The sequence below is a fragment of the Callorhinus ursinus genome, unplaced genomic scaffold (genome assembly GCF_003265705.2).
Source record: "Callorhinus ursinus isolate GAN/ISIS: 27379988/994484 unplaced genomic scaffold, GSC_fseal_2.0 scaffold35, whole genome shotgun sequence".
Lineage (NCBI taxonomy): Eukaryota > Metazoa > Chordata > Mammalia > Carnivora > Otariidae > Callorhinus > Callorhinus ursinus.
In genome coordinates this window covers 13,419,652-13,433,434 of record NW_027397097.1, presented here as the reverse complement: position 1 = coordinate 13,433,434, position 13,783 = coordinate 13,419,652, and the positions used below count along the sequence as shown (strand labels likewise).

Sequence of the window (13,783 nt, the reverse complement as noted above, 5' to 3'; positions counted from 1 at the left end):
TTCATATATCCTATGTTGTAAAATGTCAGTCCAAATCTTTGCCCATATTTTTAAATAGACTTTTTATTTTGGAATAATTTTAGATTTACAGGGAGGTTTAAAAGATAATACAGACCGTTCCCATGTACCTCTTAGCCAGTTTTTCCCATTGATAACATCTTACATCACCATGGTTTATTTGTCAACATGGAGAAACTAACATTGGTACATTACTATTAACTGAACTCCAGACTTTATTTGGATTTTACCAGATTCTCCATGAATGTAAACTTTTTCTTCCAAGATTCATTCCAGGGTTCCAATTGTATTTATTTGTCCTGTGACTAGAGGTCCTTCAGTCTGATAATCTTTGTCTTTCTTTGTTTCTCATGACCTTGATGATCTTGAGGAATACTGACCAGGTATTCTGTAGGATATCCCCAATCTATATTTGGTCTGATTTTTTTTTTCTTTCATGATTAGACTGGAGTTACGGATTGTTGGAAAGAATAATGCAGAGTTCAGGTAGTCTCATCACATCATATAAGGGCATATGTGATTGCCAAATAACATTTCTAGTGATGTTAACCTTTATCATTTGGTTCAAGTAGTATTTTTAGGCTCTTTCAAGGGACAGAAATAGGAACTATGTGCATAAACCCACGTATAGACACATTATCATTAATTTTTATATCTATCCATTTGTATGTTGAATCTACATATGAATGTAAGTTCATTTTGGTGTCTCTGATTCATACAGTTCCACAGGGCTCATTCTATATTTCTCTTACCATAATTTCCCTCTTTCACAGTGAGAAGCCCACCACCTGCTGTCTACCATCAATTTACTTGTTTAATGCCAGTATATATATAGTTTTGAAATTTTTTACTTGAATCCATATGAGAAAGAAATTTACCAGTTAGAGTGCAATGTTTATGTACAGTGTACAGATCATTTTATCTTCAACTGTACACTTTCCAGTCAAAACACCATTTTCCAAAGTTACTTAGGTCAGCTCCTATTTTCCCATTTAAAAAAAAATGGATTGTTTACTTCTTTATTTGTGAGGGTATGTATATATTCAAGATGCAAATTTTTAGGTATTTGTTTTACAGTTTTTTTCCACACTGTTTCTTGCATTTACCTATTCCTTTTTTTTTTTTAAGATTTTATTTATTTGTTTGAGAGAGAGCACAAGGAGGGGGATATAGAGGGAGAGGGAGAAGCAGACTCTCCACTGAACAGGGAACCTAACACATGGGGCAGGGAGCCCAACAAGGGGCTAGGTCTCAGAACTCCAAGATCATGACCTGATCTGAGGGAAGATGCTTAACTGACTAAGCCACCCAGGCGCCCCTGCATTTCATATTCTTTTTTTACAGTATCTTTTTAAATTTTTTAAATTTTATTTTATTATGCTATGTTAATCACCATATATTACATCATTAGTTTTTGATGTAGTTTCCATGATTCATTGTTTGCGTATAACACCCAGTGCTCGATTCAGTAAGTGCCCTCTTTAATACCCATCACCAGGCTAACACATCTCCCCACCCCCCCTCCCCTCTAGAACCCTCAGTTTGTTTCTCAGAGTCCATAATCTCTCATGGTTCGTCTCCCCCTCCAATTTCCCTCCCTTCATTTTCCCTTCCTACTATCTTCTTTTTTTTAACATATAATGTATTATTTGTTTCAGAGGTACAAGTCTGTGATTCATCAGTCTTACACAATTCACAGCGCTCACCATAGCACATACACTCCCCAATGTCTATCACCCAGCTGCCCCATCCCTCCCACCTCCCACCACTCCAGCAACCCTCAGTTTGTTACCTGAGATTAAGAATTCTTCATATCAGTGAGGTCATATGATACAAGTCTTTCTCTGATTGACTTATTTTGCTCAGCATAACACCCTCCAATTCCATCCACGTCTTTGCAAATGGCAAGATTTCATTCTTTTTGATGGCTGCATAATATTCCATTGTGTATATATATACCACTTCTCCTTTATCCGTTCATCTGTCAATGGACATCTTGGCTCTGTCCACAGTTTGGCTATTGTGGACATTGCTGCTATAAACATCAGGGTGCACATACCCCTTTGGATCACTACATTTGTATATTTGTGATAAATACCCAGTAGTGCAATTGCTGGGTCATACAGTAGCTCTATTTTCAACTTTTTGAGGAACCTCCATACTGTTTTCCAGAGTGGCTGCACCAGCTTGCATTCCCACCAACAGTGTAGGAGGGTTCCCCTTTCTCTGCATCCTCGCAAACATCTGTCGTTTCCTGACTTGTTAATTTTAGCCATTCTGACTGGTATGAGGTGGTATCTCATTGAGGTTTTGGTTTGGATTTCCCTGATGCCAAACAATGTTGAGCACTTTTTTATGTGTCTGTTGGCCATTTGGATGTCTTCTTTGGGAAAAATGTTCATGTCTTCTGCCCATTTCTTGATTGGATCATTTGTTCTTTGGGTGTTGAATTTGAGAAGTTCTTTATAGATTTTGGATACTAGCCCTTTATCTGATATGTCATTTGCAAATATCTTCTCCCATTCTGTCGGTTGTCTTTTGGTTTTGATGACTGTTTCCTTTGCTGTGCAAAAGCTTTTTATCTTGATGAAGTCCCAATAGTTCATTTTGCCCTTGCTTCCCTTGCCTTTGGCGATGTTTCTAGGAAGAAGTTCCTGTGGCTGAGGTCGAAGATGTTGCTGCCTATGTTCTCCTCTAGGATTTTGAAGGATTCCTGTCCCACATTTAGGTCTTTCATCCATTTTTAGTCTATTTTTGTGTGTGGTGTAAGGAAATGGTCCAGTTTCATTCTTCTGCATGTGATTGTCCAATTTTCCCAACACCATTTGTTGAAAAGACTTGTCTTTTTTCCACTGGACAGTCTTTTCTACTAGTTGAAGATTAGTTGACCGTAGAGTTGAGGGTCCACTTCTGGCCTCTCTATTCTGTTCCATTGATCTATGGGTCTGTTTTTGTGCCAGTACCATACTGTCTTGATGATGACAGCTTTGTAATAGAGCTGGAAGTCCGGAATTGTGATGCTGCCAGCTTTGCTTTTCTTTTTCAACATTCGTCTGGCTATTCAGAGTCTTTTCTAGTTCCATACGAATTTAAGGATTATTGGTTTCATTTCTTTGAAAAAAGTGGATGGTATTTTGATAGCGATTGCATTAAATGTGTAGATTGCTCTAGGTAGCTCTGACATCTTCACAATATTTGTTCTTCCAATCCATGAGCATGGAACATTTTCCCATTTCTTTGTGTCTTCCTCAATTTCTTTCATGAGTATTTTATAGTTTTCTGAGTACAAATTATTTGCCTCTTTGGTTAGACTTATTCCTAGGTATCTTATGGTTTTGGGTGCAATTGTAAATGGGATAGACTCCTTAATTTCTCTTTCTTCTGTCTTGTTGTTGGTGTATAGGAATGCCACTGATTTCTGTGCATTGATTTTATATCCTGCCACTTTACTGAATTCCTGGATGAGTTCTAGCAGTTTTGGGGTGGAGTATTTTGGGTTTTCCACATAACGTATCATATCATCTGCAAACAGTGAGAGTTTGACTTCCTCTTTGCCGATTTGGATGCCTTTGATTTCTTTTTGTTGTCTGATTGCTGTGGCTAGGAATTCTAGTACTATGTTAAATAGCAGTGGTGATAGTGGACATTGCTGCCATGTTCCTGACCTTAGGGGGAAAGCGCTCTGTTTTTCCTCATTGAGAATGATATTCGCTGTGAGTTTTTCATAGATGGTTTTTATGATATTTAGGTATGTACCCTCTATCCCTACACTCTGAAGAGTTTTAATCAAGAAAGGATGCTGTACTTTGTCAAATGCTTTTTCTGCATCTATTGAGAGGATCGTATGGTTCTTGTTCTTTCTTCTATTAATGTATTTTATCACATTGATTGATTTGTGGATGTTGAACCAACCTTGCAGTCCAGGAATAAATCCCACCTGGTCATGGTGAATAATCCTTTTAATGTACTATTGGATTCCTGTTGGCTAGTATTTTGGTGAGAATTTTGCATCCGTGTTCATCAGGGATATTGGTCTGTAATTCTCCTTTTTGATGGGGTCTTTGTCTGATTTGGGGACCAAGGTAATGGTAGCCTCATAAAATGAGTGTGGAAGTTTTCCTTCCATTTCTATTTTTTGGAACAGTTTCAGAAGAGTAGGTATTAATTCATCTTTAAATGTTTGATAGAATTCCCCTGGGAAGCCTTCTCGTCCTGGGCTCTTGTTTTTTGGGAGATTTTTGATTACTGCTTCAATTTCCTTACTGGTTATGGGTCTGTTCAGGTTTTCTATTTCAGTGAGGTGGGTGTTAAAGTCCCCTACTATTATTGTGTTGTTGTCGATGTATTTCTTTGCTTTTGTTATTAATTGGCTTATATAATTGGCTGCTCCAATGTTAGGGGCCTAGATATATATAATTGTTAGATCTTCTTGTTGGATAGACTTTTTTGTATGATATAGTGTTCTTCCTCATCTCTTATTACAGTCTTTGGTTTAAAATCTAATTTGTCTGATATAAGGATTGCCACCCCAGCTTTCTTTTGATGTCCATTAGCATGGTAAATGGTTTTCTACCCCCTCACTTTCAATCTGGAGGTGTCTTTGCATCTAAAATGAGTCTGTTGCAGACAGCATATTGATGGGTCTTGTTTTAAATCCAATCTGATAGCTTGTGTCTTTTGATGGGGGCATTTAGCCCATTTACATTCAGGGTAACTATTGAAAGGTATGAATTTAGTGCCATTGTATTGCCTGTAAGGTGACTGTTACTGTATATTGTCTCTGTTCCTTTCTGGTCTATGTTACTTTTAGGCTCTCTCTTTGCTTAGAGGACCCTTTTCAATATTTCTTGTAGGGCTGGTTTTGTGTTTGCAAATTCCTTTAGTTTTTCTTTGTCCTGGAAGCTTTTTATCTCTCCTTCTATTTTCAGTGACAGCCTAGCTGGATATAATATTCTTGGCTGCATATTTTTCTCATTTGTGTTCTGAATATATCATGCCAGTCCTTTCTGGCCTGCCAGGTCTCTGTGGATAGGTCTGTTGACAATCTAATGTTTCTGCCATTGTAGGTTACAGACCCTTGTCCCAAGCTGCTTTCAGGATTTTCTCTTTGTCTCTGAGACTCATAAGTTTTACTATTAGATGTTGGGGTGTTTACTTATTTTTATTGATTTTTAGGGGCGTCTTCTGTGCCTCCTGGATTTTGATGCCTGATTCCTTACCCAAATTAGGGAAGTTCTCTGCTATAATTTGCTCCGGTATACCTTCTGCCTCTCTCTCTCTTTCTTCTTCTTCTTAGGGATCCCAATTATTCTAATATTGTTTCGTCCTATGGTATCACTTATCTCTCGAATTCTGTCCCGTGATCCAGTAATTGTTTATCTCTTTTTTTCTCAGCTCCTCTTTTCTCCATCATTTGGTCTTCTAGATCACCTATTCTCTCTTCTGCCTCATGTATCCTAGCAGTTAGAGCCTCCATTTTTGACTGCACCTCATTAATAGCCTTTTTGATTTTGTCTTGGTTAGATTTTAGTTCTTTTATTTCTCCAGAAAGGGTTTCTCTAATATCTTCCATGCTTTTTTCAAACCCAGCTAGTATCTTTAGAATCATCATTCTGAACTCTAGTTCTGACATCTTACTAATGTCCTTATTGATCAGGTCCCTGACAGTTGGTACTGCCTCTTGTTCGTTTTTTTGAGGTGAGTTTTTCTGTCTTGTCATTTTGTGCAGAGGAGAATAGATGAATGAGAGAACAAAATGCTAACAGGGTAACAACGACCCCAGAAAAATATACACTAAACAAATCAGAAGAAACCTTCCAGAAAGTGGTTGCTTTTCTGTTTAGAGAGTTGCTGCTATTCTTTTCTTCTATTTCCTGTAGAATTCGTAGGTGTTCAGAATGGTTTGATACCTATCTAGCTGAATTCTTGGGACCAGATGAAATTTAGGTCTCCTACTCCTCTGCCATCTTGCTCCTCCTCCTGCATTTCATATTCTTAATGGTGACTTTTGAGAAAAAGAAGTTCAAACTTTTATGAGGTCCTCTCTGTCAAATTTCTTTTGTGATTAGTGCTTTTTACTTTCTGAAAGACATTTGTCTATCTCCAGGTCACAAAGTTCTTTTTTAAATTTTTAAAAAAATGTTTTATTCTATGAATTTTATAGTTTTAGCTTTAATATATAGGTCTTTAATCTATCACAAATTAATTTTTATATATGATGTGAGATAGATATTGGTGTTCACTTTTCTCCATACAGCCATATAGTTGATCTAGCACCATTTGTCTGTACTTTTTTCATATTCTAAACCACATGCAGCTGTTTCCTACTTGACTTTCCTCTGCCTTTGTTGTGTTAAATTCCCGTTTCTCCAATAGTGATATAGTGCTAGCATTTTTTTATATTTTTACCTTACCCCAAATTCTAATATATCATTTATTTGAATATTTGTAGATAATTGTCAGTTTTATGTCTGTTTTTTAGAATATGTGCAATTTATTTACAAATACATTCAAATTTTATTCTGATTTTTTGATGTTACATTATATGTAAAATAATACTATTGTGATTCTATTCATTTCCTCTGTTCTCCCACAACTAGAGTAAAATGTCAGCTAGAAGCCATTCAGTACATTTCAATTTCTTTAAAAATAGAATCAAGAAAAAAACCTGTTTTCCTTTTATTAAATACATTTTCTTAAAGGTATTGTTCCTTCTGAGAATTCCTAATAGAAAAAAAATCAATAAGTGGAAACTCTAACTTTGTTGCTTCCTGCATTTTGCACTGAAAGCATATGGCATTGTGGAAAGAATATCAAAGGCTTTAGTTTCTGAAGAATGGTGTTATATATATTCTCTACTATTTAGTAGCTGTGTGACCTTGGGCTAATCATATCCTCATTTCTAAGATGGGGGTAATAATATTTACTTCACAGAGTACATGTGAAGCTAAAATTAGCTAACAAGGCAGAATATCTTTACCTATGGGTAAACAGAAATGGTCTAGTAAGGTTCTCAAACCAAAGGAAAAACATGGCTGATTCATCTGAAGGAGAAGTATATTAGTACCATATTTGGAAAATATGTATATTTTTAAAGATGAAGTATGAGACAATTAACTTTGGGGAGGGGTTGGGGAAGCAGTGTGTAAGTATACTTCCGAATTCTACATCCCCAAATTAAATTATTTTGTAGCCATTACGTATGTTAGTGAAAATAATTTCAGAACCTCTAGGATGACCCATGAAAAGTGCCCTGAATTGCTTGGCACACAGAAGGTGCTAACAAAATATTGGCTGTTGTTTTTGTCATTTAACTGAGTAGGCATTTGGGACATAACTTAGCTTTAGAAATTATTTTAGTCAATAATGTGCCCTGCTTTTGTTGTTGACCCTTGGGTCATTTTATTTTTTATTTATTTATTTTTAAAGATTTATTTATTTGAGAGAGAGAGAATGAGAGAGAGAGAGAGAGTACATGAGAGGGGGGAGGGTTAGAGGGAGAAGCAGGCTCCTCGCTGAGCAGGGAGCCCGATGTGGGACTCGATCCTGAGACTCCAGGATCATGACCTGAGCCAAAAGCAGTTGCTTAACCAACTGAGCCACCCAGGCGCCCTATTTTTTATTTTTTTAAATATTTTATTTATTTATTTGACAGAGAGAGAGAGAGAGAGAGCACAAGTAGGCAGAGCAACAGGCAGAGGGAGAGGGAGAAGAAGGCTCTCTGCCGAGCAGGGAGCCCGACATGGGTCTTGTTCCCGGGACCCTGGGATCACGACCCGAGCCAAAGGCAGCTGCTTAACTGCCTGAGTCACCCAGGTGCCCCGACCCTTAGGTCATTTTAGCGTACCTTTGATATAGGATATTTTACTAATTTTTTTCTATTTTTTTTGTTTGTTTTTTTGATGTAGTGTTCATGATTCATTGTTTGCTTATAACACCCAGTGCTCCATTCAATACATGCCCTCTTTAATACCCATCACCAGGCTAACCCATCCCCCCCCCCTTCCCCTCTAGAACCCTCAGTTTATTTCTCAGAGTCCATAGTCTCTCATGGTTCGTCACCCCTCCAATTCCCCCCTTTATTTTTCCCTTCCTACTATCTTCTTTTTTTTTTTTTAAGATTTCATTTATTTATTTGACAGAGAGAGACACAGCAAGAGAGGGAGAGGGAGAAGCAGGCTTCCCATGGAGCAGGGTGCCTGATGCAGGGCTTGATCCCAGGACCCCGGGATCATGACCTGAGCCAAAGGCAGACGCTTAATGACTGAGCCACCCAGGCGCCTCCGTACTATCTTCTTTATTTCACTATTTTTTTTTTTTTGAGAGAGGTCTTACTATTTATTTTTGGTGTGATATTCCAAAGGAAACCTATGCTTGGTGTTTTTTGTTTGTTTTTTAATTTAATTTTATTATGTTATGTTAATCACCATACATTATATCATTAGTTTTTGTGGTGTTCCATGATTCATTGTTTGCCTATAACACCCAGTGCTCCATTCAATACGTGCCCTCTTTAATACCCATCACCAGCCTAACCCATCCCCCATCCCGTCCCCTCTAGAACCCTCAGTTTGTTTCTCAGAGTCCATAGTCTCTCCTGGTTCATCTCCCCCCCTCCATTTTCCTCCCTTCATTTTTCCCTTCCTACTATCTTCTTTATTTTACTAAATTTTTGAAAACCTTTTTAAGCCCAGGGTGCCTGGGTGGCTCAGTTGGTTAAGTGGCTGCCTTCAGCTCAGGTCATGATCCCAGGGTGCTGGGATCGAGCCCCACATCATCGGGCTCCTTGCTCAGTGGGGGAGCCTGCTTCTGCCTCTGCCTGTCGCTCCCACTGCTTGTGCTCCTGCTCTCTCTCTCTGTGTCAAATAAATGAATGGAATCTTAAAAAAAAAAAAATTTAAGCCCAATAGTTTGAAATATTTCTCAGGTAAGGTATATTTTTTTACCAATGTAATAGTTTCTTTAATTTTTAGAGTCGTTTTAATGATTTGTGTTTGATTCTTTTTCCTGGATGACATGAGCATCATTGCCCTAGTCCTGGACTAAATAATGGGACATCCTTATTTCTTTTTCTGCTGAACAAATAAAAAGATAACAAAATAAATTCATTGTTTTAACTATACTACCATAATTTTATGGATGGGGGATTTCTTCTTTGTTATATTTTGATTATATATGTAGATCTGTTCACCCATCATGGATCCTTCCTTTTGAAAAATAGAATAATATAAGTCATTAGGGATCCATTCAGAGGGAAATGAGTGAATGAGGCAGGTGTGCCTAGAGATAATTTGGAAATCAGTCTTCATTTCTCCCATATATTTAACATACCTTAAGTCATCATTTAATATAAAACTATTCAACATATAGTCCAAATCCTTGTATTTAAAAATAGATATTCACTTGATCTTTATTTTTATTTCTTTTTTTTAATTTATTTGAGAGAAAAAGACAGATAGTGAGAAAGAGCACAAGCAGGGAAGAGAGGGAGAAGCAGGCTGTGATGTGGGGCTGGAACCCAGTATCCCAGGATCATGACCTGAGCCGAAGGCAGATGTTTAACAGACTGAGCAGATCGTTATTTTTATTTCTAACCTGGTTCATTTGGGAAACACTCTATATACAGAAATAAGTTTAAATGACAGAAATGACTCTTTCCCTTTAATTTATGATAAATCATACTGGCAAATATATCAGAAGCCAGTCTTCCTGAAACATTGATTGATTATATTATTTAAAATTCTTCAATAGTTTCCTGACATCAAGATAAAACTCTGTTTTCCCAAACTAACTTTGAAATTATACTTGGCAGCTTTTCCCCAGTATTAGATTCCATTATTCCTCAATGGAATCATTCTTTTATATCTCAAATAGGTCTCATAATTGTCATTCATACTCTCTGAGAGTCATTCCAGCATCTTAGCACTTCCTTGAACAACTCTCCTCACCTAGAATTTCCTGTCTTCTCCTCTCTAATGGGGGCACAATGGAACAAAGGAGGATATTTCTAATGAAGTATCTGTAGTATTGTAGTTCCGATCATAATTTCAACTAAACTGGTCAGACTAATCTAATTTGACCTAAAAGCGACTGTATACTATTCCCTGTGAAGTATAGAACCCAGAATAAAATATGTTTCTTTCCAAGATGAAATTCTAATAAAATCAAATATATAGGTTTAATCCAAAAGAGAAAAAAAAATCCCCAAATATTCCATAGAAGACAGAATTATATTCACTTTGCTTTGAAGAGGGATAGTTCACTCTATAATAACGTCGGACATTTACTTATTATTTATTATATGTCAGCCACTGTTTTGAGCACTTTTTTCACATGTTGACTCATTTTTCCCCTCATGGTCCAGTCTGAAGTCCCAGTTTTAATCACCACCATTAACTTCCTATATAGGTATCTTTTCTCTGGGCTGTTTATTTGTTAATTGAACATCTATGAATTCCAAGTCAATCTAACAGGAGGAGATGGGGCTGGTTGTATTTTCCTAAAATGAATTTCCTTAAGTCACTGTTTAGATCCACGGTTGTATCAAGCGTTCCCCTTTTTATGCTCCTGTCAATGTTTCAGGTGTGGAATGTTGTCTTAATTTATTATTTTCCAGGGATAACTCTTTTTACTAGATTCCATTAATAATAATCATTCTCAGTCAAAGAAGACAGAAAGAGTACATGTTGTATGATCCCATTTACATAAAATCCAGGATCCATGGACAGCAGTAGTATCTTAATGGCACACTTTGAACCAACCTAACATTTTGTGTCCTTTTAAATCTTCAAATCCACCTAGTGTTATCAGAGTGGCCCATTTCAATAATAGAAATGGGGCTAGCTGATAATAGCCCAGGGAAATTCTGAGATGTTACTCCATGCTTGGGTTTCTCTATGCTCAGCACTTTTTTTAAAGTTTTCAGTGGCAGATTTAACAGAAGTTTCTATGCAAAATTACAGTTTGTTCTTGAGTTGGCTGCCAGAATTTGAAGCTGAACTAAATGTCCACAGTTCTTCTCTTCTCCCCACTACCACCATTCTCCCTACTCACTTTGTAGATTCAAGTAACAGACTGTATTCACTTGTCAATTATGATTTATTAACTATCAGCATCTGTTCCAGGATCGCTGCAAGAATTATTTAATCTAAGCTATTTCTTCCAGCTAAGGCTTTTCTTTAAGAAAGCATCATAATTAACGTAAGCAAGTATTTCAGGAAGTTCTAACTTTGGATATTTATAACAGTTTGTTAACAACCTGGGTTTTCTAGTTCCCACTTAAATGGCCCTTTAACTTTGAGGAAGTTTGACCAAATTTCCTTAGGAAAAGGGATGTCCTACTGTAGTTTACACTGTAATTCTTGAAAGAGAAATAACCCACGTTGGCCAAGGATTTGGTGATCTTTCCTTTTATGAGCCAAACATATCCAAATTATTTTTCTCTCTTTGATTTCCAGCTAAAATCAGATACAGAGGGACCAGAAAGGAAAGACTAAAATAGCCTACTTGAATAATTTTGTGTGGAGTCCTATCTTGCCAAGCTCACATGAACAATCATTTTCCTTTAGTCTTAAAATTGAAATTATTGATATTTATGAATATTTTAGATATTAAAAAACAAAAATGAAACAAAACCTTAGCTATCATAACTCAAATACTAAAATCATAGATTCAGAAACTGAGACCAAATAGAAGATTGGACTTTCTTTGGATCACACATCTGGATGGTAATAGGGTCAGGATTCAATACTCTGGATCTTCTGATTCCTATACCACAAACTAGACTGCAGGTTAAATGAACAAATTTTTAATTTTTTTATCCTTTTTTTTTGTCTGGGTTTTTTTTGTCCTTCCCTTAAAATTATATCAAAGACTACTCAGTACATATTTAATGAACATTATCCTAGTAACACAGTACTAATTGTCCATTGATTTTTCTATTTCTCTCTTAATAAACCAGTGTCTCCAACTATTTTTTGTAGTATACAGCTATTTCCTACTTGTCTGAAATTTTACAAGAAATTTACCAACTTACAAGCAATTGAGGGAAGAGGAAGGAAGCCATTTTGAAGAAATGTCTGAGTGGGAAGAAAGGCCACTTAACTGTCCCTTCCTTTCAGTCCCAGAATGTTGCAGAGCATGGCAAATCTCCCAATAGGGAATCCCTTGTGGGCCTCTAAAAGAAACCCAGGCAATTGCTATTCCATTTAAATATACTAGCCAATTTTCTTTTCTGAAAGAACTTTCAGGTTCTAGCAACATTAGAGGACAATGTCTAAAAATTTACAACCTGAATTATTTCAGCAAAATTACATGCCTTACACGCATGATGTGAGTTGGCTTTTGGTTTCAAATCCAACTGCGTAACAGTAGGGTATATAAATCAGATATCATTTAGAAACTACAAATTTAAACTTTGTGACATTTTCTAATCATGGTAAACTCCTTGTCATCTGGGGATGCTTTCTCTTTGTGTCTTTATCTTTATGTATGTTGAGCCACTTATCTAGACCTCTAGAGTATCCTTCCCTCTCCTTTATTCATTATTTTATTGCCTGTTCATCTTTCAAGGCTATTTAAGCATTACTACAGCTGCAAAATGTTTTCCTGGATACCTCCTCCAGTCAGAGTTATGTGTGTCTTCTATGTACTCCCACGGCACTATCTTTTCACCTTTGTCATGACACCTTACTCTGCTGCCTGTTTTCACACTTGTCTCCAAGATTCTTAGAACTTACGTTAGCATTGACTATTCACTGGTCCTAACATTAGCATTGACCCTCTTCGAACCTATAGTATTGCACAATTCTAGAACGTGGTAGGCACCCAAGACATATATGAATAAATGAATGGATAAATTGTATTAGTTAATAGGCTTCATTGCACACCTTACAACTCCTTGGTTCAACTTTGAACCTAGTGAAGCAGATAATTCAGTGACACTTCAAAAATCTTTCAAGAAAGGCACTATGGATGATTATTGCAGGCATACAGAAGGCTTTTTACAGACTGCCCCCCCCCAATAACCACTACTTTTTGGCTTAGTGGGCTGCTCCTTTAAGAGTGTTTTTTAGCAAAAAAAAAAAAAACGACTTTTTGCCAACACTTTTCTGCTGGAAAGTAGGAGGAGCAGAAGGGAGTATTTTGAGAGAGCTGTGGCTTTGGGGTTGCAATTTTGAAGACAGTTTTTATAAGGAATGATTCTTGTTTGAATTTTTTATTCCAGTATTAGCTCAGTGGGAAAATACTTTCTTGCAAAGCTTGTGAAAATTCCTTGAAGTTCCCAGGTTCACAAGAGGAGTCCTGAACCAAGAGTCAAAAAATATGAGTGCTAATCTCAACTCAGTAACTTGTTAGCTAAACTTGGACAAGGCAATTAATCTCTCTAAGCTTCAGTTTCTTCATATTTTTTAAATATTTTATTTATTTATTTGAGAGAGAGAGAGAAACAGAGAGAACAAAAGAGAGCATGAGTAGGGGCAGAGGGAGAGAGAGAAGCAGACTCCCTGCTGAGCAGGGAGCCCACAGCAGGTCTCAAGTCAGGGCTCAATCCCAGGACCCCAGGATCATGACCTTGAGCTGAAGGCAGACGCTTTACCAACTGAGCCACCCAGGTGCGCGCTGCAGTTTTTGCATATTTAAAACAGGGATAAAACCATTACTTACCTCATAGTAAGATAATGTATAAGAGAGCGTCTTGAGATACTATTATGAAGTCTAGTGATTTATATCTTAAAATATATCTGTAATTGAAGGGTTAAAAATA

The 13,783-nt window shown here is 36.9% G+C and overlaps 1 protein-coding gene and 1 long non-coding RNA gene across 24 annotated transcripts in view; one reads left to right on the top strand and one right to left on the bottom strand.

The window, feature by feature from the left end:
- DLG2 (discs large MAGUK scaffold protein 2) overlaps positions 1 to 13,783 on the top strand; it is a 2,181,535-nt gene that overhangs the window by 1,484,542 nt on the left and 683,210 nt on the right. The gene's annotated exons all lie outside the window — the stretch shown is intronic.
- LOC141370474 (uncharacterized) overlaps positions 1 to 13,783 on the bottom strand; it is a 52,743-nt gene that overhangs the window by 23,124 nt on the left and 15,836 nt on the right. For both annotated transcript variants that reach the window (XR_012374527.1, XR_012374528.1), the window contains exon 3: positions 13,684 to 13,760. This is a non-coding gene — a long non-coding RNA (uncharacterized lncRNA). The remainder of the gene's footprint in view (positions 1 to 13,683; positions 13,761 to 13,783) is intronic.